At 39.2% G+C, this 5722-nt stretch overlaps 1 long non-coding RNA gene across 1 annotated transcript; it reads left to right on the forward strand.

Moving 5' to 3' along the window:
- Window positions 1–2012: 2012 nt before the first annotated feature.
- LOC308390409 lies at window positions 2013–4231 on the forward strand. The gene is made up of 2 exons (XR_013970443.1): window positions 2013–3081; window positions 3464–4231. It is a non-coding gene; the product is annotated as an uncharacterized lncRNA (long non-coding RNA).
- Window positions 4232–5722: the final 1491 nt, after the last annotated feature.

Below are 5722 nucleotides of genomic sequence, written 5' to 3' on the forward strand. Positions count from 1 at the left end.
CAACCAGGACCCAAGCCCCCGAGGCCCGGCCAGGGCCCCAGCCCAGAGACGGAGCGCCCCCAGAACCTCACGCCCATCCCGGACCCACCCAGGGGCAGCCAGCCAGTCAGTAACCCACATCCGTCAGCACAGACCCTCCCCTAGCCCCGCTGCATGCAGCCACGAGGAAACCGTCACCTAAGAGCCAACAGAGCCCCTAATTGGCCATGACCGCTACCCCGGGTTGAGCCCCCCAAGGAAGATGCCTCCGGGGAACCCCAAGACGCCCTAAGCCTGTCCCTACCCCCACACCAATCACAACAGTGAAGGCGGGACCAAACTATGACCCCCCACCCCCACTAGGTGATGGAGCTGATCAAAGGAGCCCAGAGCAATTGATCTGATGTGGTGGCAGAGGCTGTATCAAGACTAATGTAATCTAATAGATAATTTCTATATTGGTTAGAATTAAGATTATTTTTTATTTTTCCAGTTCATGAGGACTGTTTTCTTGGCTATGCATATGGCAGTGAAAACCATATGGGCTATATTCTTTTCTGAAGTGACATTATCTAAGCTGCCCAACAAACACACTAAGGGGGAAGTTGAAATGTTACATTTCAGACACTTTGATAAGTCTTCACATATCTCGCGCCAAAACTTCTGAACTGGTGGACAGAACCAAAGAGCGTGGATATAATTGTCCGGTGAATTGGTTTGGCAGTGTGAGCAGTTGTTGGTAGACGTAAAGCCCATCTTGAACATCCGATGACCTGTATAGTGCACTCTATGTAATATTTTGTATTGAATTAATTGAAGACTGGGATTTCTAATTAGATGAAAGGTTTTTAAGCAAATCTGAGACCAGAAGTTTTGGTCTAAGTTAACTGATAAATCCGCTTCCCATTTTGCAATAGGAAGTGATATTGATTCATCTGTTTTAGAAAGCGTTCTGTATATTTTGGATAGTAATTTGGGGGTTTTAAGAGTAAGAAATTGAACCACACTTGGTGGTGTTTGTAGTTCAACTTGACCCGGTTTAAAAAAATTTTTTACTATGGATTTAATTTGTTGATATTCTAAAAATCTTTTCTTGTTGATCCCATATTGTGTAACTAGTCTATCAAATAAAATAAATTCTGTTCCTTCTAGTATATGTTCTAAATATTTGATTCCTTTACCACTCCAATCTGAAAAGTTTATCATATTATTGTTTTGTAATATGTCAGGGTTGTTCCAGATAGGTGTACGTTTGCATGGGATTAATGAAGACTATTCCCCTGTTATCGAATATAAGTTTTGGGAATAGAGGGTTCCCTAACAAGTTATTCTAGGGTTTTTTTGTTGCGCGTGTTTTGGATAAAAATACAGAGGGTTTTTTCAGGAGGTTTCCTGCTTGATTGCCTAAGGGTTGGGTGGGAGCCGCAGGGCGCTGAATTTGTGAAAAAATACTAAGGATTTTTTCAGGGGTTTTTGCCCTGTTATTGAATATACGTTTTGGGAATAGAGGGGTCCCTATCAAGTAATTCTAGGGGGATTTGTTGTGCATTTTTGGAGAAAGACAGAGGGTTTTTTTCAGGAGGTCTCCCTGCTTGTTTGCCTAGGGGTTTTTGCTGGAAGCCACAGTGAGCTTATGCTTGGGGGATTGCGAGAGTTTTTTGCATCTCAGACTTTGATTCTCATTTTCCTTTTTTGGATTAAACAAATGCAAATAAATTGAAATAAAGTTTTCCAACGAGGCATGCAACCTGTATGTCTCGCCATACTGAAAGTTACAAAAGCACAAGTTTAACTAAGCACTTTAGAGAGTGATATTATACCCCTTTCGTCAAACGCAGTGATTTATGACCCCCTTAATTGATTTATGACCCCTAATAAATTATTCATGAGCTCCGGAAGTCCGGAAGTAGGAAGTAATTAAGTAATAAAAATATGATATTCATAAAAATATGATATTCATAAAAATATGATATTCATAAAAATATAATTGATTATTTAGAAAGTTTCTTATATATCAAAATAGCATTCTTTTATTTCTTTAAGCAATTAAAATTTTTTTTATTTTTTTATGCTCAAAAAACGCCATCTGGTGGCGGGTCAGTGTGTGTGCGCGCGCCCGCGCGCGCCCGAGGCTGTGTGTCTGGGCGCTCGGGGGCGCGCCCGTGTCTCCGGACCGTGCTCTCTCGGGCTCCGTGCTCATGTGTTTAAAAATGTATTAAACCATATTAAAATTGTTTAGTTAAACTTGTGCTTTTGTAACGTTCAGTATGGCCACAAACACATGCTGCATGCCTTGGGGGAAAACTTTATTTAGATTTATATGCATTTGTAGATTTAGAATAAAACTCATACTCAGAAAAAACTCGCGATCCCCTAACCCTCCTTAGATACATAAGCAGGGAAAACTCCTTAAAAAACCCTCCGCGATTTCTCCAAAACCCTACAATAACTTGTTAGGGTACCCCCTCTATTCCCAAAACCTTATATTCGATAACAGGGAAAATCCTTAGTCTTTTTTCTCAAATTCAGCGCCCCGCGGCTCCCTTCATGCTCAGCCAAACAAAGCCAAAACTCCTTTTAAAAAATTCTCCGCGATTTCTCCAAAACCCTAGAATAACTTGTTAGCTACCCCTCTATTCCCAAAAAAAAAAAGCGCTATAATCCAAAAACATTGGGAAAGCTCCTCTTACTAGCAAGCTCTAAAATTCAACCCACACTCTAAGTTCTACCTCGCTCTTAATCTCCGATCCACAACTTCTTGCAGAGCACAATTTTTTCCTGCTTGTTCGCTCCCCGCTCTGCTCCCGAATGCGCTGCTTACCTCGTTTGAAAATTCCCCCCTTAGACCAACTCCGCCTCACTGCGCCCCGCTGCCAATCACATAACCCTTGCACCGCTCCCTTTGCACCCCGGTTAGCCAATCGGCTCCAGGTCTGATTTTACGATCTCCCGCTGAGGTTAAGACTATCGTCGAACCCCCAGAAGACATCTGACTTCAGACGTATCAACAACTGGCGCCGCTCAGACTGCTTGCGAGTTCGCATAGGGAGCGGCCGATTTCAACAGCAACTTGCGTCTCTTTCCTTATCCGCATATCATTCGGTAAGTGTTAATCTTCCTCTCTAACTACATTTTTGCATTTTCCTTTTTACCATTCTGTCAATCCTTTCATTTAAAAAAATAAATAAATATCACAATGGTTTGTAACAGGTACAATACACCATCCATCCATCCATTCGCCTCCACTTATCCTTTTCTCAGGCTCGCGCGGTGCGCTGGAGCCTATCCCATGTACAATACACTTTAAAATATATATAAGCTCCACTTTTAACTCCCGTAAAGGTTTATACATTACATGTCTACATCACCTATCATGGCCTCATCGGGTATCTCATATCATCTTGTTATTGTTATGTTATGCTCCTTTGATATTTTGCTAGTTTGCGTGTTTTAAAACTCTTTTTGTTTTTCTTTATATTTTTAGACCCAGATGTGTTAACCTGATCCCTGCGAAACACCAGCTCTGCGTGGATTTTGACCGCGAGTGACCGGATGTTGTTTCCGGCCTGAGGTTGCCTGAAATGCCGTGAGGCTCGTTTGAAAGATTGCGCCCGAGACCAACTCCGCCTCCAAGGCATGCCTACCTTTAGCTGCCACCAGTGAGATATCAGAGCCGGGCTCCACATATCCAATCAGGAGCACGAGCAAGACAGCTTTTGCAGACTCTCCAGAAATATACAAGTCCTTACCAACTGCTCTGCAACCCAGTGTTTCTGGTCCCCTCACTAACATCGCTTTTTGAGATATTTTTTATGAACCACCAAAAAAGCAATTTTACCCCACAGACTGGGTCTGAGGGCAGCAGCGGGGACAAATGATTGTAATGAAGCGACGGACATTTCATGGCTGGTCTTGCATAATCGTGAGTTATTATGTCATATGGTGATAAGTACATAGTTTTGCAAGAGGCATACAAGCACTGTGGAAAAAGTAATCATAAAACTGTTTTTGTGAACACCCTACGTTATGCTTTAAAAAATGTGATACATGTAATGTGATCATCAAAGAACATGATTTAAAAAAAAAAAAACTTTTATTCTTATGCTTTTAAAGTATGTCAGATTATCTTAAAACACTTATTTGTATGTTATAATGTTTTTCTTACACCATGTGTAATTTTTATAGACACCTTATTCATTGTATCAATGTGTAATTATGTATCTTTGATAAATAAATAAAATATTTAATCTTGTATTTGTGTACTTTCTGGTGATTCAATAAAAAATTAGTCACACATCGCTCTGATAAACACAGATGGCTGAAAGAAATGTTTGATGGAACAAAGGAAACAAGTGTCTTGCTGCTAAACTTTTAAGTCACCATGGTTTAAATGAGAAAGTCTGTATGTAAAACATGAAAAACTCCATATCAGTGATATCTACAAAGGTGTACTCATTTCTTTGTAATGGTACTTTACTGTTCCAATGAAACAAAAAGAAAATCTCATTTTTAAAGTACATTTTTCGGCCACCCTGACCTATTTTCAGGGGCAAGAATGTTGATGTTAGACTGTGTTTTAAATCAGGTTGTGATCTTAAACTAACTATCACAGCACTGATTTCAGTTGTAATGTCAATTAGAATCCCAATTTGGCTTTTCTCCAGTCAGTGTTATGGTGAAATTTAACTTGTTCTTTTGTGTAATTGCACATGGCCCAGCAAAGGACCCCTTAGTAAACTGTACAGCATAAGTTTTCAATTCACTTTTGTCAGAAAACTTCACAGTATGAGAAGTTACAGCACAGTTTCTCCAAACGTGTGGTTCTTTTTCAGCCAGCGTGCTTTTAGAGCATCTACATTAGCTCATGTAGTAAAAGTACAATCAGTAAGTGTACTTTAACATTTGAGATTCCGAGTCACTCTTGCTTAGATCATGTGAACTATATCATGAACCTTTTTTTGTATAATGCATCAAACGTGTTCAAATCAGTTTATTTTCAATTTATTTTAACTAATCTAGAGACAAGCAACTCCTTTTTAGCTTCTGTTATGTATTTACCTCTCACACCTTAATCTAGATGTTAGTGTTCTCAGAGTTAACATGTCTCATGTTGCCATGTTGTATTTCTAATACCCAGCCTCAGTGTTCGCCCTGTTGACCCTCAAATCCAAACACCAATGATCTAGATATTCACAACATTCATAAGGAGATTCTTAAGGTCTTAAGTTTTGTTGTTTTTATGTTTTACAAAAAAAAAACTTCACATTTTTTATATTTTTAAACGAAAGTGACATGCAAGGATATTTTTCTTTAGTGATGTTGCTTCAGCAATCTCAAATACTAATTATTCTGGGAATTTTTATGGTCAAACTATGTGATTTTCCAAATGTGTGTGTGTGGAGTAAAATGACCTTGTTCTTATGATGTTGTCACCGTGAATCATTTAGGATTAACAACACAAATTGTATCGATAGCAGAAACAGTCTTATAACTTATAATTCTCACACGTTACCGCTAGTTTTACAAACGCAGTCTTCTTCAGCTCTGTTTATGTAGCTTTTATGAAACTGATTTTCCATAGTACAAGTAGAATTTAATTTTTCTTTGCTCTCCAGTATAAATGCAATAATTTGCAGGCTTTTTACTGAAACTCTCACAATGCAACACTCAATGCTCAGAGCTTCATATATCAACAGCTCTGAAAATATCTTCTTTTTTAAAGTAATGTAGGACAGGATCTCTC

Source organism: Rhamphochromis sp. 'chilingali', assembly GCF_963969265.1.
Source record: "Rhamphochromis sp. 'chilingali' genome assembly, chromosome: 22".
Taxonomy (NCBI): domain Eukaryota; kingdom Metazoa; phylum Chordata; class Actinopteri; order Cichliformes; family Cichlidae; genus Rhamphochromis; species Rhamphochromis sp. 'chilingali'.